Raw genomic sequence first — 22,542 nt, forward strand, 5'->3', positions numbered from 1 at the left:
GCAATATGTAAACTAAATTTTTGCTTTAATTTGAAGTCATAATTGGTTTTTAAAATGTAAAGTGCATATGTGTTAAAGTTAAGCTTCTCTAAGACCTGGATTCATTATATTTATAATTTAGATTTTCTGTTCATCCAGGACTAGGAGATTATATTAAGAGCTATCAAGTTCAGGAAGCAGGCGTGGTGAGATGAGCCTCATGGTCAACTGAGTATCAGACTACACACCAGAACTAAGTAGGATAAATAAGTAAGGACAACTGGTAACCAGATTTTAATTACCGTAAAGAAGAACTTTCTAACAATTAGATCTGTTGAAGTAGACTTTCTCGTATCATTAGTTAATAGAAATACTCAAACAAAGGATAAACATCATGTCTTTGTGATACCTTAGGGGAAATTTCTATCATGAATTGTATTGAGTGATGACCTCTTAAGATTCCCTTCTGGTTCTAAGACTCTAGAATCAGAATCTAGTAGTAAACTATTATAATAAGGCTACTTGGAGCTTTTTTCTTTAAATACAGGACCTCAACCAAAATATACTGATTTAATTTTTTCAGTCCCCACTTTCTCTGTGATCATTGTTAATTATTACAACCCATTATTAGTGATCTAGCTGAAATGTTATTTGTATGGTTTCTTGACTTCATATCTAGGGATAAAATAGTATGATAGAATCATAGACTTAAAATTTTAGAGCTGGAGTAAGCCTTAAAAGTAACACAGACTTCAACATTTTGCAGGAAGAGAAACTAAGGTCCAGAGAGACCAAGTGAGTTGTCCAAGCTCACGGGGCGTAGAACTTCCTTGGACCCCCTTCCAGAGCTGTCTACTATACAGCGGCCTCTTGCCTGTTTAAATTAACTTAAATGACTCTTTCTGCAGCGTTTTTATTTCAAATATCTAATTTATTTCAGTACAGGTGCACCATGTTCAATGACCAGGAGCATGCATCAAATTGAACCAATATGAAATTTTATAATGCAGTCTAAAACTGCAATTTATTTGAGCAGTTTCTTCTTAACACAAAGTCAAAGATTTTAAAACAGACTTTTGAAAACAAAAAAGTTTCTTCTTATATTTTCACTGAGGAGGAAATCAATAGAATCATAGTGCTTTCAAATAATGGTGTAGATAGAATGTTTTCATTTGCAATAGACTAATTAAATTACTGATTTTATCGTTATAACTTGGCTTATATTAGCAAAATTGGCACAGTCTGCCACATTAAGCTGCATTTGAGAAGTGCATCTTCTTTTTTCTGGTTTATTAATTTGGAATACAAGACTCCTCAGCCTTATGTCAACTTTTCCTGACAATCGTCTGCAGACCACAGTGGTGCCAGACGGCTCTGGTGCCACCATGCAAATCTGATTAGAACTTAAAAACTAAAGAGTATCCAGCCACGCTACATCAATATTAGAACTGGAAGGCGCAATTTGAGCATTAGCGCAGTTTTCTCCCTCGACTGACCATGGAGGCACAGATGATGGCCAAAAGTGACTGATGGCTGGGTGAATATTAAGTCCATTATCAAGCCAGTAAAAGGTTATATGACAATCTGTGAGTCACTCTAGCCCTCTGGGCCTTGGTTTTATCATCTGTAAACTGAGGGCATTGGACTCTATGATCTCCAAGGATCTTCCAGCCTAAAATTATATTAATGAACCTGCAATAGCCCCTGGGGTGTACTGATAGCCCGAAATTATATGGGCAGCCGCCAAACAGCACACATAGCTAAATGGACTCTTGTATATTTCATTATTATTTAATCTTCTTTCTAAGGTTTCCAGCCTTGCTCCAATCTCTGGAGAAAATTGAGTATGTTGGGAATAAGCTCAGGATGCCATATGCCATATGGGACTGAAGGAGACTATGGCTGTTAGTTTCTAAATACACTGAGTGCGGCGGTTCTTCAAATTTTATGGCTTAACCCTTTGGGAATTTGATAAAAATTATAAACTGTCCCTTCCCAGAAATCACACAACCATTCAGATTTCGCTTGAATTTCAGAATGCTCATGTACCTCTTAGAGCCATCTCTGTCCCCTTTGAAATGTCTTTGTTTTGGTGGGTGGTATGTATATGTTGGGTTTTTCATAGCAGCATCACGATGTGATTAGAAAGAGCACGAGCTTTGGGATTAGACCTTAGAGCTTTGTTGCACAGAGCTCTGAGATACTAGGTAAGATGGTTAATCACTGGGAGTTTATTTTCACCCATCAAACAAGAAGATAACTCTTTCCTCACAGAATTTGGGTTATATGAGATAATAATAATATTGCCCAACACCATGCTTGATACATCAACAAATCTATTTCCCGCTTCCTTTCAAAAATGTGACTGGTTTATACTTTAAGTGAAAGTTTGAGAAGAGCAACTAATGAAATTTTAGAATCATAAATTGTTAAGTGTTGAAAGGTAGTGATCTAATAGCCCATAAAATTCTTAACTCTTAGACCGTAAGTTCTGCAACTTGAGATACTGGAGAACTGGAGTGAGGCCTGCGGGGCATCTTCAGAGTCCCACCACCTCCTCTTTGGCATATTCAGTGACCTTCCGTGGTCAGGTCTCTCTCTGGTGTGGGGCTTCATCCAGACCACACACTGCCTCGGGCACCAGCTTGGTCTCTCTTACTCATTAAAACCCATCTGTCCCGTAGTTTCCACCCTTTTGCCTTACTCCCTCCTCAGCTTATTTTAAGTTCAAATTGAGTTAAATTGTTAACAGTGGATAATAAAATATTTCTTACCACACCTCCAACTTTTTAACTGCTGCCTTCAGTGCTTGTTGCCCAAAGAAATGACTAATTGCATACTAATGGCTCAATTCCTCATTTCTGGATTGTTGCTTGACAAGCAACTACCTGTGAGTGTCTTGTAGTTTATACTTTGGGAAATGCAAGATGAGACTTGGTCAGAGCAGAATTCATACTGTTTCCGACCTGTCTCTTCCTGTAGTTGGGTTAGAATGAAAAGTTTTAAAGAAACAGTTTTAACTGCTGTTTATAAAAATTTTAGGGAAGTGCTCAGGGAATGTGTACTGTTTCCATCCTTCCTATTTATTTTCTATTCCTCTAAGTCATGAGAATGAGTGGCAGTAGCAGAGAGAAACTGAGGCAGATCTGATTAAGCTTCCCTCTTATCCTTTTATCCATTAGTACTTCTTATTCCAACAATAAGAATACATTCTATGTCAGATCCTCCCTTAGAGAGTTGAGTGAGCCTACACACCTGGATGGTGGAGGAGAGGGAAGCCGCACATACAGTGGTATTGAACGCTCCCTGAGGGCTCGGGGTCTGGTATGAGTGTCTGCACCACACAGCACACAGGATCAAAGAACCAGGAGAGAGAGGTTCCCTGGACCAATCATATTGACTATGATTGAGGAAAGTGGACATTCATGATTGATTGTCTGGTAGAAAGCTCAGGACCTATATGGGGTATACAAACTTAATGTTCTATGTCTGTACCCAGGAACAGATGACAAAGTTTTATAAATTGATTTTTTTTTCTCTATTCCTTAATTGTGTTCATAGAGACTTGTATCATGAGAACTAGAGGAAAGGTGGGCAGCAACACAAATTTTCCCAGGGAAGATGTCCAAGAAAGCCACATTTTCTGAAAGCAGTGACCTGGAACTTGTGAAAGAGTATACTGATGTGGATATTGTACAAAAAAGAAATCGCATGTTCTGTCTGGCTTCTGTCCATCATGGCCCTGTCTCCCAGGCCCTCGGGAATTCTAAGGTCCAGTGGTAGCTTGGCCTAATTGGCTGTTTGGTTGGTCCAGCCTGTTCCCTGGATCTAGCAAGTCATTCTTTTGACCAAACCCCTGCCTTATAAAAAATAAATAAAGAAGTAAATAGCCCAGTCCAGAAGCTAGAAGTACATCTGCTACCCTGATTCTAGGAAGAGGGACTCTCCCTTGTCTTCTGTGAATCTGAATCTCTGATATGTCCTCTGGGATCTGGTGTCTGCTTCACCATCCCTTATCTCAAGGCCCAGAACCCCACCCTGAAGCCAGGGCAAATGGACACTCTTTTCTCAATATTCTGCACAGTAGCTGGATTTTGAATTGCAAAAATAACTTCATCATACTGACTCATTTTTATAACTTCCATTTTTTATAATATTAAATTATCTACCAATAAATCTTCAGTTATTTGATTTTTTTTTTATGCTTCTTGAAAGACCAATTCATTCTGTGTCACATTTGCCACATCTGAGATTTTGTGTCAAGACACACGTGACTGTGCTTTGATCCGAGGCTGGCATTTTTGTTTAGAGGCAAGACAAGGAAGATGCAGTAAAAAATGGGAGCCCCTGTTCTCTGCAGACATGAGAATAACAGGTACCAAAAAGTGTATCTAATAGGCAACTAGACATACTTTTTACAGTTGAAAGGGGATTTTTCCCTAGTATATTTGAACTAATATTTGAGTGCTGGGCATGGACGAGAAGCTTAGCTTGGCCACTTCATTTATTTCAAATACAGACGTTTTGTGTATCCTTTTGATACTTTTGATCAACAAAAATTGGAGCAAACATTTCTTTGAAGAAAAAAGCTGGGGCTTGTCACCTATCTTAAAAGGTTCTTGGTGACATGTCTGTGATGCAGAAAAATACTGACATGAATACTGGCAAATTATGGTTCACAAACCTGCATGATAAGTATTAATGTTGTTTTCTTTTCCTCATAATTTGATGCATTTCTGAGAATTTTTAGAAAAGAAACCCACACATTGCATTTAAAAATGGAAAATGACAATCAGTAATTGTTTTTCTTGCTTCTCTCACGATGAGATTTGACTTATATATAGTTAACTAATGCTTCTCCATTTAACTTAAAAGTGAGAAGAGAGATATTTGACTCCATTTATTTTCAAAAACGAATTTTTAAACTTTTGTAAGTTCAAATTCTTGTGAAGTGCTCCCTAATCTTTAAACCTTATCTCTGAATTCAAGCATTTTTCCTTTAGGCAAATTTAGGGCATCAACAAACATGAGAGAAAGGACATTTCAGGCAAGTAAACTCACTGATACCCAGAAATTAAACTACTTGCTTTCCCTACAGGCAGTGCTGATGCCACCCACCTCTGAGCTGGCTTTCTGCCTTTGAGACTAACAACCTGAGCAATAAGGCAGAGCCCAAAGACCCAGTAAAACTGGTCTCCCCTGTAACCCATCCTCAAGGTAAATATCAGAGAGTTTCCAGTGTACTTTAGAAACTACCACATAAGAATACTCATTTTTAATTTTGTTAAGGCAGGATACCAATAAGTAGTCTTTCTCTTCATTGGGCCCAACACAATATCGACACTGTCAGTCCTGTTATGTTTTTCTACCCAGCTCTCTTTTTTAGTTCTCCATGACAGTATCAAACCTTCACTCACCTCTAACCATCACATCACAAACATATTTCTCAACCCTATCTAAATGGAATACCTTGCTTCTTTCTTCAAGAAGAAAATCAAATCTCCTTTATTTTCAACCCTTTCCCCTGTAATGATTCCTTCAAATTAGCGATGAAATATGGCAAAGCCTTGCATATGAGTGGGGAGGGAGAAGAAGTAGGATATGACAAGGGTTTCTGGATATGACAGCTGGTAGTTGACAAGATCATTAACTGACAGAACAGAAGATAGAAAGCAAATCTTAACGTGAGAGTGATGAGTTCAGATTGGGTTCTTTGAGTTTTAGGTACCTTTGGGACATTTGGGTGAAGGTATCTCTCAAGCAATTGGATACAAAGTCTGTTTGCTGAGATTGGAACTAGGTTGCAAGGTGGGTGCCATTGACATATAAATTATATTTTATCCATAAGACTAAAAGAGATCACCTGGGGACACGTGTAGAATGAGAAGAAAAATGAACCAGAGGTGGAATCCTGAAATGCACCAAGAATGGGTGGGCAAAGAAGAGATGCCCCCCCAGAAGGTTAGAACATACACTCAGAAAGGACAGAAGAGAACCAGAAGAGAGGGGTGACATGAAAGACAAGGAGTAGAGGGAATAAGTAGCCAGTGGTGTTAACTATATCTAATAAGAGGAGAATTGAAAACTGGTCATGAGATTTGGTCCGAAGGACATTGGTGACATTGGCCAGAGAGATCCAGAAGAGTCAGTCCTTTGCTAGAACCAATTGACTATTGATTTCTTTAAAAATTATCTCCTTGGGTTTCCTGTCATTCTCCTGCAATGTAGCTGCTCCTCTACTGGATCATTTCCATCAAAGTGAGCTAATATATCCATACTTGACCCAGATCTTCCTCCAGCAACTACCCAATCTTTCCACTCCACTCTCACAGCCAAGCTGCTTGAAACGAGTGTTTATGCATGCTACATCTGCCATTTGGAATCCATTTCACTCATTAACCCACTCCAGGTTGGCTTCTGCACCATTACCACCCCCACTTTCTAGTAGAGCTGCTTTGATTTTAAGATAACCAGTGACCTCCAGGCAGCCAAACCGCACGGACAATTTTTAGGCCTCCCAGCAGAATTACACATCATCCACCCCTTTCTCCATTTTCATACATTCTCTTCTCTTGTAGTGACACCATATCCTTTTGGCATTCTTTCTACCTTATGTAAACAGTTTTTGCTTTGTATCCTTTGCTGACTTATCTTCTTCTACCCAACTTCCCAATGAGACATTTTTCCTGGGTTTTGTCCTAGACCCATTTATCTTGTTTTCCGAACTCTCCCCATAGGTGACCACACCTGTTACTGGATTTGAAATGCCTCCCATAGGCTGCAACTGTCAGGTTTACAATAACAATCCAAGCTTTTCAGTGAATATCTGATACACACATACCTACTGAATGGAATGAACATGAAAAACTCTTTCAGATCTGTAGTAAAAAAAAAAAAAAAAAAAAAAAGAAAGAAAAAGAAATACCACATTAGGAAATTGAGAGGACAGGAAAGATGAAAATGGGCAATAAGCACATGAAAATATGTTCAGCCTCACTAGTAATAAAAATATCAAGTTAAAACAATTCCATTGGGCAATATGAAGATGAATTATAATATTTATTATAATGAGTAAGGTTGAAGAAATGGACATTTTCATACAACATTGGTGGGGCAATAATATGGTACATTAGAAGTACAGTTTATAAATATATATCAAAATGCAGATTATGCATGCCTTTTGATACATTACTACTTCCAGAAAGGCATCCTGAAATAATGCTGTAATTGCATGATATGCAGACAATGTTTTTAGAGTTTTTAGAGTTTATAAAAGCAAAGGTTCAGAAGCAATCTAAATGTCAATCAATAAAGAATGAGTTAAATAATTTATGTATTATCTATATATGAAGCTATCATACATGTAATAATGTGGCTGTATTTTTATTTTTAGAACAAGAGCAATACTATATTAAGTAAAAAAGCAGTTTTCAAAATAATATTCATATTATGATCCTTTAAAAAAATATTTGTTTAGACATGCCTAGAAAATAGTCTGGAAAGAGACCCAATACGAGGTTGATAGTGAGTCTTTTCGGGCTATGCTATTATAAGAACACTTTATATTTTTCTTTATACTTTATGTATTTCAGATTCTTTCACTATACCATGTTATTAGCTTTTACCTCCTTAATTATAAAAAATCTCTCCTTACAAATGAATATGGGTGTTACTTTTCTGTTCTTAATTACTGTTTTTTAAAAATTATACCTCAATAGCTTTATAAAATTGTGAGATATTTAAAGTGTATAGTGTGATGTTTTGATATACATATGCATTGTGAAAGGATTCCCCCCATCTATTTAATTAACATACCCATCACCTCACATAGTTGTCTCTTTGCAGGGGGAGTGGGAAGATTTAAGTCCTACTCTATTAGCAAATTTCAATTATACAAAACAGTGTTATCAACTATAGTCACCATGTTTTATATTAGATCCTCAGACCGTATTCATTTTATAGAGGAAAGTTTGTACCCTTTTACAACCTCTCCTTATTTCCCCCACCCCCAAGCCCCTAATAGTAGAGTTTTCTACTCTCTGTTTCTGTAAGTTTGACATTTTTTTAAAGATTCCACGTATAAGTAATACCACACAGTATTTGTCTTTGTCTGGCTTATTTCACTTAGTTAATTAGTGTTGACACTTGATGGCAATGGGATAGGGGATGAATCTCTCTCCATATCCATTTTCTCTTACGACCAATTTTGAAAGGAGAGTAGGGAGGCTGAGCCCCACACTCCCTTCATCCTTCCCTGGAGAGGTCAGGGTGCTGCCGACATTGTCGTCCATAAACACTTTTATGGACCACCTGAACACAACCTCATTTTCAGGCTTTATCAGCAAGCTTTTTGCTTTTCTTTTTCAGTTCGAAACTAGAGGTAGAAACTTTAAAAAGGGAATGAGATTCCATCTAAAACAAGGTTGGCAGAAAGCTACCTGAAAATAACAAATTTCAAAGCTTTGAAGATTAGGAGATATGTTAGAAGTTCAAATAGCTTTTTTCTTATCTGGAGAATTGGATAATTCACTGTTTAACTAGCTAAGAAGAATTTTTTTTTTTTTTACCAAATTTAATGAGGAAAGATAGTATATAAGAGTTCAAAGCATATTGGAAATCTTTTTTTTTCCAAGTCTCTGATCTGTTTTTGAATATTAAGATGGAGGTTATAATTGTCTGAATGAAAGTGGTTAATAAAGATCTTGAAGTATTTTACTAAAAAGTATGTCTGACAGGCCCAGAGTCCTGAAAGAAAATTATAATTTAATTATTAAAGGCTTGTCTACTAGAAAAAAAAGTTTCATGTTTTGAATATTTTGTAAAAATCTCAGTCAGCTGGAGTCCAACAGAGATAGCCATCCCTCCACCCCTTGTTTCCAGACCTACACTGATGGTAATTAAAAGAAAGCAAACTTATATAGGGAATTTACTGGAAACAATAGCAACCTGATACTATTATATGTTTATTTAGATCTCCTACATTGTCTATATTTTCAAGACTACTACTACTAATATTTTGGTTTTATTCATAGGGATAGCAAAATCTTCAATTATCAAAGAAAGATTCATTTATATTTAGTATATTTCTAAGGGAACAAGATATTTTTGATAGCATTTCTTCAATAAAAACTTATTCAACAAGAAGAGATCCTGAATCACTATCAATTAACCTGAGAATATAATAGTTCATAGTCTCTCATGCAGTCTAAGTAGTTGAGTTTCTACATTCCTTTGACTTTTATCTTTATTGTTAAGTAACATTGCTGTTTTGCTATTTCAGTCATTTTAAGGTAGATATATATAATATTATGAAAAAATTTAATATATTTGCAATATTTAAAATTCTTTTCATTTCATTTTAAAAGTGAGAGGAAGTATGTTGGTACAACTTAATCAAAAATACATGTTACAGAACATTTTTAAAAGACATGATAATAGTCTTATTTAGATACGAGGCAGAATAGAGTCTTAGAAAAGAGTATTATAGTTTGATTCATAGATCACATCTCATGGAAAGATTCTTTAGGTAATCTGTGGTCTAATTATTAATAGAAGTGATCTGCAAAATAGGATGGTGCAAAATAGAGAAGTTTTACTGCTTTGGCTTCTTATAGAAATCTGTAATGCACGATACCCACATAATGGAATTTCATTGAAAGCAATACCCATTTTTCTGTTAATAGTAGAGAAATTGTGTAAAGAAGGGGTTACTGAGAAGAGAGTGTCCAGTAAACAGTAAGTTCCATGAGGACAGAAACTTTCTCATTTTAGCATCATGCCTGTACTGAGGTCCTCGTAACTACATGTCAGATGAGTGAATACGGAGGCAGAAACACTCTCCTGCCGGGTTTTGACAAAGATGGGCACATTGGGAAGGGGGAGGGGGAAGCTTGGTCCTGCTTGAGTGTTCCAAAAAGTAAGTAAGTGTTGGAAGACATATCTAATGTAAGCATATTAATAGATACTGAGCATTTGCATTTATGATTTAGCAATAGAATATACTGTAAATAGATTGGGAAAAAATGTCTGTTGTTAAGTAAGACATACATGTATTTCCTCCATGCTGTGTTTATAGTATAAAAATCATCAAATTCTACTTCCCTCTTCTCTCTTTCTTTCTCTGCAAGTTATTACAAAGGTCAACTTCAGACCTGTTCATATTGACTGATTATTGCCACTCTCTTTAATACTGAGACCGTACTTACAGAAAAAAATAGAAGCATATACTCAACCAGCTTCCCTGTCAACCATTTAAAATTACTTTCCTGTCTGCCCGTCAACTGGAGATGCTCAGTCTTCTGCCCATGGTTAATTCTTCAACTTGTATGATTGTACCTGGTCTCTCAACTTCCTGGGACAGCATCCCATCAGTTAGTCCCCTCTTCTTTATCTGTAGTTGTTCCTTCTCAACAATCTCCTTTCTCCTACCCAACAACTAAGCTTTTCCATCCTAAAAAATAGCCTTCCCTCAATCTTATTTTTCACTAACTACTGCCCTATCTCCCTCATTCCATTTACTGCCCAAATTCTTGAATAAGAGTCCACACTGTTACACCCTTCTCCTCTTCCCAGGCATTATCCAAAGCCCTGAACTCTAGCTTCTGCCTCCACCACTCACCTGAACTGCTCAGGTCGCTACTGTCACTCTCATTATCATCATCATAACAATGGCTGTGCAGCTTCTTTTGCTCCCCTCAAATCCATCTCACACACTGCCTCCAGAGTGAACAATCTAAAACACTAATGTGATTATGTCCCCAGGCCAACCCACCAGCTAGCATAGAGCATGGCTTGGAGTACGTTTTTACCTTTTAGATTAAAATAATCTAGAGTCTTATCACTTAGATTACTCTAAACTCTGGAAAAGACAGTAATGGTTATAACTGCTGAAATACTATGATCTCTTCTCTATATCTGCCAAAAAACCTTACACATTCTAGTTATAATATCCTGACTTTTCTATTAAAACCCTGCTAGTACCTTTTAATATCTGGTTAGGGATAGAGTATCTTTAAGCTAGTATCTTACTATTAAATGAACAACTTGAAAGAGTTTTAAGAAAAAGCCTTAAAATTATAATTATCTTAGGCGTATTTCTTATAAGTAAACACAGTAGAAGAATTTTAATCATTTCAAAATTTTTACACAGTAATTTTTATAATATTTATCTCTGGGAAAATGTGTGTTAAACATTAGTTTCAAAAGACCTAAAACATTCATAAATTTTTCATTACTTACATTAATTGAAATTGTATATAGTCTGACATATTTGAATAGATGATATTAAGTTTGTGGCCAAATAATACTCAACTTTGCAATTTCCTCTGATTTCTTTAGTGATAAAAACACTGTGATATTAAAGTTATTTAAGTTCTTAGTATAAAAATACACCTTAACACACATGTTAGTTATTTTTGTTACATGACCTGTCATAGTTTACCTATATGAGATGCTTTGGACCTGTTAATTAGGCTGTGTTCTTAAATGTGTAATAAACAGCTCAATTTGTTGACAACTTATTTTTGTATTTTTATCTTGACATATCACTAGCAAAAGTGAAACCTAAATAAGAAATTCCACTTTTAAAAAGTGAAAACAATTTATTAATAGAATTTTATTGCCATTAGTTGCTTTTTGTTAAATAGGAATTTTTGCTTGCTTTTTGAGATGTTTGGAGAAGCATGTGCATTGCAGATAGATGCTCTAAATCATCGCTCAGACATATATCTATGTCTGTATTTATATGTTCTTTATCTTATCTAGATCTATATCTATGTGTTATGGGATTCCAGCAAAAAATGTCTAGAAATCTTAGTAATATCCTTTCCAATAAATAAAGATAATCACACTGAGGTAGCACATTGATGTTTTTAAATTAATTTTTATTGGAGTGTAGTTGCTTTACAATGTTGTGTTAGTTTCTGCTGTACAGAAAAGTGAATCAGCTATACATATACATATATCCCCTCTTTTTTGGATTTCCTTCCCATTTAGGTCACCACAGAGCATTGAGTAGAGTTTCCTGTGCCAGACAGTATGTTCTCATTAGTTATCTATTTTATACATAGTATCAATAGTGTATATATGTCAATCCCAATCTCCCAGTTCATCCCACCCCCTGCTTCCCCCTTGGTGTACACTCCTTTGTTGTCTATGTCAGTGTCTCTATTTCTGCTTTGCAGATAAGATCATCTATACCATTTTTCTAGATTCCACATATATGCGTTAATAAAAGACATTTGTATTTCTCTTTCTGACTTACTTCATCCTGTACGACAGTCTCTAGGTACAAGCACATTGATCTTTTAACTTGATTGTTTAGCAGCTTAACCACTAAAGTGCGATCTTGGTAGAAGAACCACTTAGTTGTAGAAGAGTACCCATTTCACAGTGTGTGGTACACATCTTCTCCCTTACTGAACAGGACAAGTCAGTCAACAGATTTTAATTGCATTTCTGCCATGTGCCAAACAACAATCTGTGGAGACACAAAACACTGAGACACACAGTCCTGCCTTGTGTAGTTATAATCTAGGAGGGGAGACATGATGCATATTCATAAAAAGCTGTTACCATGATGTCACGTGAGTGTTAAAGAATTATAGAAATAGTTATTAAATTTAGTAAATAGAAATAGAGATTGATGGAAAGGCAATGATATTGTAAATTATAAACACAAAAACTTTTTCTCCAAAATCCTCTGTGAAGTGATTAATTGCTCATGTTTTTACTGGCTACAATAATGATTCCTAATCATTATTGATTACTAATTGGTTAATAACGTGTAATAGTTCATCTACAAAGGGTATTGAGTAGGATCTAAGAAAACGGAGGCTAATCTGAAGGTTCAGATCAATAATAACAATAAAAGATAATAATATTAATAGCTAACATTAACCTAACTACTGGCCAGGCAGTGTGATGTGGCCTATGCATGGAGTGTAAAATAAGCAAATACTTTGCCTTTCTCCAGATGAGAATCTAAGCCATTAAGGCTTTCCTTGTCCAAAGCCTTGCTCTAAGTATTTGTTTCCCACATCATCTCTACTTCAGAACCCATGTCTTACTAGCTTTATTGTCTCTATACTTTTAAATAATCAGGACCTGGCAATTCAGTTGGAGTCAAAGAACCCTATCAAATGGAAGTCAACCTTGGTAAAACAGATTAGAGCTAAGAACATCAAAATTGGGGACACCAGGCAGTTAGAGGAATATAGCAAGGGGTCAGGACAGCCAGCAGTTTTTAAATTGGGGGGAAATTGCCTACCAACAAGGATTGAGAGCTAGGGCAAGGAGACTGGGCAAAAAGTGTTTCAATCAGGGAAGGAGGCACTGCCAAGGGGTCCCCTGTCCCCAGGTGTCCCCCCACTGCTAAAGCCTAAGGACAAGACCCTCAGCTTACCACCATGCCCAGGGCCATAGCTGCAATGCCTTCCTCATCTTCCCTTCTGGCCTTGCATCTCCTCCGTCTCCTGAAGTCTTACCCAGCATTGGTCTGCCCTGCTAGTGTTTGTCACCATGCTGCTGATGGTGTGGCGTTAGTACTGTAAATGGGAACTTTTTTTTTAAATCTAAATTCAGATTTCTGTGAGAACTGGTTGGTACACAGAATCCCATCAGGGAATCCTGAGTCTTCAAGATCTGAAACAGGAGCCGAATCTTCATGTACTTTCCCCAGGGTCAAATCAGCTCTCCAAAGGAGGGCACATGTGGACGAAGCAAGTCACCCCAGGCGCCATCTTTTATTTGTGAGTAAGGAAAGGCCGTTGGAAGCCTTTGCATTTTGTGGCTCAGTTGTTAAATTTATTGGAAGATGGATTCAAGAACGTTTATATTTGGATTTGAAGTCCATAATAACTTATTAAAAAGAGACACATATATAAGATATATACACATAAAGGGATTAAAGACAGGCACAGAGTATGGACAAAAGTTACTGAGTATCCAGGACCTTGACAACAAAAGTACAGGATTGCCTCAACTGGGGTATTTCTATAAGTTTCCTGTTAGTTTTAATAAAATCCTGAGTTTTGTTTAGCCTGTTACCTGATAGTAGTAGAGATGTACAAGCCAGACTGTGAACCCCGACTGCCTGGGTTGAAATCCTGCCTCTGTTCCATCTCAGCTATGACTTTGGGTAAGTCACTTCAGCTCTTCGAGCCTTGGGGTCCTCATCTGGAAATAGGGGTGATAATAATAGTCATAGGGGTATTATATGGATAAAATGAACTATTTGTCAAGAGCTTAGAATAGTACCTAATACTTGGTGAGTATCTCAGATATGTAGATGTTTTCAAATTTTTCCCTGTTTTCTTAGGTCAGAATTTAAGATATGCCCAGATCCTTCTCTCTCCTCAGCCCACTGCTTCCATTCAACAAACACTGCCAATTCTGCCTTCTAAGCAGCACTTGACGCCATCTGCTTCTCTCTCTGGAAGGGCGGCTGTCCCACTCAACATCTTTAACTTGACCTGCAGTAGTCTTCTCACTGGGCTGTTACCTCAGCCTAGCACCCTTGTTGATATGAATCTCAATCACAAACTCAGGTGTGCAGTAAAGATTACACAATTTTCCAAAGCCCAATCAAATTCTATTCTGAAACTGTATTGAACGTGCCAGGATGATAAGAAATTTAAACACACTCATTTGAGCGTTTCGGGGTCTTCCACAGTATCAGATCATCCTATAGGGCAGAGACAAATGAGAATCTGGTCCTTGGTCTTCTTTGGTGGCCATGAGGTGTCCACCACCACAGCGTGCATTGTTCTGCTTCATCCTGGCCATGCTTGGGTACAGAAATCTTTCCCAGGTTGTCTGTGGTCTCGTCTATCTTCTTGTAGCACACACTCATTTTCTTCATGCAGTGTTGCCTCTTCTCTGGGTAGCCTTTCAAAGAGGACCTGTTTTCCAAGAAGCAAGCTCAAGCCCTCTCTTCTCTCTCTTATTTTTCTCTTCTCTCTCGCCATTTTCCTCCTTGCTCAGAGGACTGCCCTTCTAGCTTTGTGTTTCTTTCCAAAACAGTTTCCCTGCACCTCCACATTCTCTTTTATTAACCTACCTCACACAATCTCTAAGTTGCCCTAAGGCAACTTTGGATCAGAAAAGCCAGAGAGAACATTTCTGTTTTTCACCTTGCTATATTCCTTCCCTGAGGCAATGAGCAGAGGGTCTGCTGTCTGCTTAAGTGAAGAAAGGGAAAAAGAATTACCGGGAGAAAAAATAGATTCGTATCTGAAATATTGTCTCACCACACATTCAGTAGACAGAAGCCAAGCAGACTGAAGACCTAAAACACTACTTAAATCATTCCCCTGTCATTCCCCTGTGTAAACATTTCCCATGGCTTCTAATTGTGTTGAGCATCACATCTAAACTTCTGGACCTGGTGTGCAAGTTTAGACATGTTAGCACAAGCCCACAGCCTTCCCCATTCTCCTTCCCTGTCACTCCCCCACTCCTGCCCAATGCTGGGCCATCTTAAACTTCTGTCCCTCGTGAGAAGAGACATGCTGGCCCCTCAGATTTAAACTACAGTGTTTGATGATAGTGTGTGCACTTATGATCCCCCTACCCTACCCAACCCCAAACAAAACAAAACAAAAACCTGGGAGGAAGGAGCTATCCTCTAGATTTTTGTTGATCCATACAGAGTACATGTGGCCATTGAGCACTTGAAATGTAACTAATCTGAATCGAGATGTGTTATAATTTCAGATTTCTAAGATTTAGTGCCAAAAATATATAAAACATCTCACTAACAACTTTTTACATTGAGCACCTGTTGAAATGGTAATATTTTGGACATATTGGATTAAATAAAATGTTATTAAAATTAATTTCACCTGTTTTTGTTACTGTTTTTTTATGTTGCTACCAGAAAATTTTAAATTGCATTTATGGCTCACTTGCATTATATTTCTATTGAATCTGCTCTAGATTGTGACTATGATGGAACAACCTACAATATGAAAGCTTATAAAGAAAGGACAGAGATTCTGCACCCACCCATCCTAGCCTCTGAAGCTCCAAAGATGATGGTGCTTTGCCATAAGCCGCAGTCAGGGTCAGGCCTGAGTTGACGTGAGTTTATAGGTATTGACTAGATTACATTTTTTACAAAAGAAAGCATTCCTTTCCATTTCTCAGCACATTGTGCTCACAGGCCCCTAGCATTCTGAAATTTTGGTTAAGAATTATAGGTATCCTTGCAATTATCCTCAAATAATACAGTTTTCTCTTGCAATCATCTAGAACTTATACTCATCCCCCTCCACAGATGTTCAGGATACTCTCAAGCAAATGGTGATAACCCAGCTTTGATTCCCATGAATTCAACATTCCCAGTCCTCCAGTGTACAGATTCTCTTCTGTGGGTTACCATAATTTCACAATCAGGCAGTCACCTCAGGGAGGAACGGGGCCACCTTAACCCGCAGCTAATGAAAAATCCTCAGTGGGCTAAATTTCTACAAAATTGAATCAGTTCATTAACTCTCAAACCTCTGCAGGTTAGCTGAAAAGCAGACACATAAGCAATAATCTGCACAAAGGCATAGAGAGACTCATAGTGTTAGAGCAGGAATGGGTTTTGAAGAACTATCTGAGCAACCCTTCTTATTTTACAAATAAAGGAAGTAAGATCTGGTGGAGTAAAATGAATTAGTTAGGGGCAAGATGGGCATTAGAACCCATGACTCATTCAGTCAACAGATATTTGCTGAGCTACTCACTGTGTGCTAGGACTGACTCTTCTAGGTCTTGGGATGAAATAGATACCAGTGGTGATACTTTCCTGTTATAACAGAAAACCCAATTAAAAGTTGGTTTAAAGTATAAAGGAAATTTATTGTCATGTAGCTGAGAAGGCTGAATGGCTTCGGGCAACTCGTGACCAGTAGCTCAAATGCATTCTGGAGGATGACTGTTTCCAGTTCTCAGGGCCACTTCCCCAGTGCTGGGTCCATTCTGCAATCCTCCTCCATTACTGTCACAGTATAACAACTCAGCAGCTCCTGGGGTTATGTGCTTTCAGATACAAATCTAGCACTTTGCTCTTAGGATAGAAAAAAAAAAGACCAACTTGTAATTGATTCTTGCAGCTCTCATTACCTGAGTTGGATCATGTGTTCAACCCTGAATCTATTAAGTCTATTAGTGTGACCTGGAGATTGGATATGCTGACTGGCTTAAGCCAATTGGGGGCCATTCCCAGAGTCAAGAATGGTGTCAAACCTATCCAGAATACATGCTGAGAATTCCAGAATACTGATAGGAAGGGGAAATGGAAAAATCAATGCTGGGAAGCAACAAAAATTTTAAGCACTCAAGTGCTCACAGTTGAGAGCTTTCCAATAGCCCAGTTGGTTTTTACACTCTGCTCCCTGGAGTCCTAGGAGTTCTCTAGTGTGTCTTGGAGTTTGAGGGGTTCTGCACCACTGGAACTCCCAGCCCCTGACCTTGACTTCAGACAGAGCTAGTCCTCTTTCTTCTGTTTTACATATTGGGCTTCTGTATAAGATTTCATTTGAAGAAAGTGCTTCGCTGCTGAAAGGCAATTTTAAAACCACTCTCCCACATTAATGCTACCGCAATGGCAAAATTAACTACGTTTTATACTTTTTAAACATACCCTTACTGCTACAGGACCTCCCCAGTGCTAACTGAATGAATCAGAAAGGCATTTCTTGGAACACGTCTTACTGCTGAAGATTATATTTCACAGGCCCTTTTCTCATGCTTCTGATATTTTGCTATTAGTAAGTCCTTTCATAGACATTCTTTCCGTTCCCTGCTCCATTTACTCACTCAAAACACTTGAGAAAGATTTCTACTTTTCTAATACTTCTAAATACTCAACTTTAAGGTCATGAGTAAGCAAGTGGAATTCTTAACGGATGAGTGAATCTGCCGATGAGATCCAATAATGTAGACACTAAGCAATGGGATTACTGTTGTCCTTTCAATAATCCACTTGCTTACCTGGACTGAAGTTATACCCTATACTTTGAAAATTAACACTTACAGTAACAAAGAGCCAAACTTTAACACAAGAGAAGACAAAATATCCCTTATTTCATACCAAAGTTGGCAATATCTTTATTATGGTCGTATACTTGGTGAATTCTTCTCTTTCGCTGCTAAATTTTTATCTCCTTCATATTCTAGTCAATGAAATGTAAAATTTGAAAATATATCACATTTATTGTTAGCTCTGAAAGGATTCAAATCTTAACTTTGTATTTATTTGTATTCAGTCTACTTCCATCCCATTTCATCATAATGATGTATTTGGTCTATAAAAATTTTTTATCCTTAAAAAATATTTTCTGAGAAGCATTTAGGGAATTCAGAATATTTCCTAAAATTCAGTCTGAAACAATGAGTAATATTCATATCATAAAATTTGGTGGAATGTGGTATTATGTAAGTAATATTTCCTTACATGAATGATAAGAATCATGAAAATGGGTAAGGATTAGAAATCAGATTCATATTGATCTATTTTTATATTAGTTATCTTTGGTGCTATATCCTCCTTTGACTTCCCCGGAAACACATTCCAAGGGAAATTTGTATACATAGAATTTGGGGAAGTGTTTGGGAATAACAGCTATAAGGAATTGAGGGAAGCAGGATTGTACAGATGGAGAAGGTCACCTGTGAGCTGTTGCAACAGTGACCCCAGGTTATCATGGGAGCTTTTAACCTAGATGGGTCCTCAGAATTGTCGTACACTGAGGCAAGAGTCCCAGCCTTTGTATCCCATGTTGACCAATCACTGGATAAAGACTACCCCTGGGGAGGGGGCACACCGTAGGTAAGGCAGTTCCCTTCAGTCAAGGGCGATGCCAGGAGAGGGATGCAACTGTGAGCTGCCTGCAGTCAACACTCGTAGATGTTGGAGGAATGAGTACTTCAGTTCTGAAGGGGGACATCCACCGCAGGACAGTGCCCGCACCAGAACAGGACAGTGCTTACCACCAGAAAGGAGCTTTGAGGTATGTACCTAAGGAGTACCAAGGGCTTCTGTTTCATACCTCGTTTGCCACTCAAATTATTTCTTGTAACTTTGAATGCATGACTGAATAAAGTAAAAGACAGTTGTTGATACAATGAACGTACAAGTAATAGATAGTTGATAGAAGAAGAAAAACATGTAAGAGGTTCCCCTGGGCCTAAAAAGTTAATTATTGATTAGCATGTTTGTGCTAAAAGAATATTAATAAAAAGCATAGACACAAGTCAATGAATTTCTAGGAGTTGACTTCTTTGTTATGTGATACATTTCTTAAGTAAGGAGAAAGGAGAGGAAATTACAAGAAAATTATTTCACGTATTTCATTGATTAAACGGGCTAGTCTTGACCAGACTCTGAAAAGCTAGGTAGCAATCTTGTTGTCAGCAGGGACCACTGAAAGTGTCACAGATGTTCTTCTCACATAGCATATTCACAAAAAAACATAAAAAACAAATCAGGGTAGACACGTGATTGAATAAACAGTACCTTCAGCCTGAAAATCCTGCGTTGGGACTAAAACAGCCGATATTATATTACAGGCCATCTTTGCTTTGCACAGTACTGAAATTCAAACATGTTGGAACCGTGGAAAGTGAGGGCTGTCTTATTAACTTTTATTTTAATTATTGCAATTTTTGTTGTCCTAATAATTTGCCTCTGTTTTGAAAATTATTAGACATTTGCTTTATGAAAGAAGAGACCTTGTTTGCTTGTCCTTGTTATTTTATCCCTACAACCTAACTCAGTGCCTGGCCCATAGCAGACATTCAGTACATTTTTGATGATTGAATGAACCATGAAGTAATGTACAACAATCTGGTGACCATACACTCTTTTCTCAGACTGTCTGGTAAATATCTGAATTGTTTGCTGGATGAATCTTGAAAAGCTAACAGAACTTTCTGTAGCAAACTGTTAGTGTTTGCTTCTTATTTAGAGACACATAGTTTTTATAACAATCTTCATAATATTGTATTCTAATCAAATATTAGTTGCTCTTTCAGTTTCAACTATTCACTATATTTCCGAAAAGGATCACCATCTATGTATATGAATATATAATTGGTGGATCCCATAGTGCATATTTCATATATTATTATTTATTAACAAAACAAGTTTAGGCTTTTAAATTCAGTTAGTAAAATAATTTTCTTTTGACTTCAAAAACAAATAATAAAAATTGATGTTTCTAACTCTGCTCAATGTTATTTATGCTCACCTAGACTGAGCTCTCCAGTATACATAATAGAAAAAAATATAGATATTAAATAAAGTATAGAAATGCAAATATGGGATGTAGCAGTTTTCAAGGGCACTGGGAAAACTGAATAATGACTAGAAGACAAAATGCTTAACCCCAAGGAGTTTCTTAAATTTATTTTTAACTATCAAACTTTTAAATGAGACAGCAACTTCTTTATAAAACATGTCCTGATATTTTGGAATCACCAAATTTGTGGATTACATACTATAGAAGCCCCAGTGCTTTCTTCGAAGTCACATTTCTGTCAGTCACCCTTGTTTCTCTGACTAGACTCAGACCTCAAGTTTATTTTCTACTTTTCTTAAGTTTATCTCTCATTCTTGGTTTATCTCCCTCACTTCTCACGAAGATGCACATTTTTCTTGTTTTCATCACTAAGGAACAAGTAGAAAACAGCCTAATGTATCAGTGGCCGTTAGGTTAACTCTCACTGCCCAATTGGCTGGTACCTCCAGTGCAAACTGACGCCACTAGAAAATTACAGAGCGCTCTCCTTGTGGTCCCTTGCGTTAAATTCAGTAAAGCTTTAGAACTTCTGTGTTGCAACCAGACTAACAAATGTAAAGGGTTAGCCACAGAAGGGTACTTGGAAAGATGAGAAACAATAACCCACAGTTGAGTGAATTACCAATTCCAGGATGAGGCAAAAGAAACAAGATTAAGGAAGAGATGGATAAAAATGACTTTATTTTAGTTAGGAACTCTGATTAAAATGAAGAGAAAATTGGAAGAGATTTTTGTTTAATCTACTCTTACTATCCTTATTCCCATTAACACAATAAATGAAACCAGGTTGTGGTAGATTAGAGTTTACCTTTGAATTCAAATTGTTGGTTTGGGGAGGTTTGTTTTGGGGGGTGGGGAATCTGTATAAATAAAGTAACAGTCGAGCTAAAAAAGAAATCCTTTCTCTTTGAAGGTGGTCCTGTTACACAAGTAGAACAGAACACAACCTATGTCCTCTTCAGTAACTGCAAATTGGTAGAGTGCCCAGCCTTACATTCAGAAGTTGTGTAAAGTCCAAACAAACTTGATTTGGGGTGGGAAGATGGCTTTATCAAGACTATTACTGCAACAAGAGGATGAGAGTTTATTCCTTTTTTCTCTTAATAGGAGCACTGCTATAAAAATGCTGCTTAAGCCATCATTAAAGCTTTTTACTTGCCTTAGCTTAAGAGGCTAGCAAACAAACTATATTACTGTCTATTAAAGCTGAGATGAGTAGAAGAGCAAATTGTAGTAGGTCTGCTTGGAACACTCTTGTTGAAGTTCTCTTGATTGTACTTTAAGGCTTGCAATATGTGTGTACGGTACTTGATGGCTTACAAACCCCATCTATATCTATTATCACTTTTCATCCCCACGAAAACACTGTGACTTAAGCCACGAGACGATATCTGACAAATTCAAAACTCATGTGATTCAGCCATGCCTGCACGTTTTTAATAATTTCCCCCCCCCCCCCGGTAATTTAGTTCATGGACTATTGCTGTGTGACATGTTTCCCTTTGCCAGTAATCATGGAAATAATTAAATGTTGGGCAAGCTCTCTTCTTCAAAGTTATTTTAAGACATTTTATTAACAGAGGATATAATACACCACATGTATCAAGCATTATGTCTGTAGACTGCTGTACACTGGTTATAGCCACTGAGCATTCCCAGGCTAGATCAGTTTGTAAAAATCCTTATTCTATTTACCTGCATTCAAAGCCTGAAGATACGTGCTATGCCATCATTTAAGCCGCAGCTTCTCGGAGGTCATGAGACTTGACTGAAATATCTTTCCTAGGCCCTTTCCATAAAACTCTTACCTTTATATGAGTAAACAGTACATAGGGTTTTCCAGATTTGGCTCTAGTGTAACTAACCTGGTTTGGATACCACATACCTGCAGCAATCCTTTCCCACCTGTGTGTGCATAGCGGATTGTCTTCTTTGTCTATGGCTTCTACTGGTGTGGGCAGAGCCTAGGATTCTGAGAGTCTGCTCTTTGCACCAGGTGTGCCTTGGAAACGAGGCCACTCTTCCTTATTGCTATGTGTCAGAGCAATCTATCAGGCTCTTGCTTCCCAGGCGTCCACCGCCCTCCATGATGTACCTTGAAATTGTGTTTCAGTGTCCTCGCAAGATTGTATCTGTCCTCGCAGCTTGTGGCTGTCCCCACATCAACTCACCAAACCACATCTGCTCAGCTACGCTGTTGTTATCTATTCCTCTCACCTGTGGAGCTCCAGCCTAGCAATCTATGCTGGTAGGCTGGCTGCATATCAAGACATTA

At 37.5% G+C, this 22,542-nt stretch overlaps 1 protein-coding gene across 4 annotated transcripts in view; it reads left to right on the forward strand.

The window, feature by feature from the left end:
• The window catches only part of HS3ST5 (heparan sulfate-glucosamine 3-sulfotransferase 5), a 283,807-nt gene that overhangs the window by 61,502 nt on the left and 199,763 nt on the right, over positions 1-22,542 (forward strand). The window contains exon 1 of one of the 4 annotated variants that reach the window (XM_007190729.2): positions 18,934-18,977. The exons of the other annotated variants lie outside the window; for them this stretch is intronic. The gene's annotated coding sequence lies outside the window, so the exon portion shown is untranslated. Of the gene's footprint in view, positions 1-18,933; positions 18,978-22,542 lie in introns of those variants that run through there. 4 annotated transcript variants of the gene reach the window in all.

This window comes from Balaenoptera acutorostrata, chromosome 14 (genome assembly GCF_949987535.1).
Source record: "Balaenoptera acutorostrata chromosome 14, mBalAcu1.1, whole genome shotgun sequence".
In the NCBI taxonomy this organism is placed as follows: Eukaryota; Metazoa; Chordata; class Mammalia; order Artiodactyla; family Balaenopteridae; genus Balaenoptera; species Balaenoptera acutorostrata.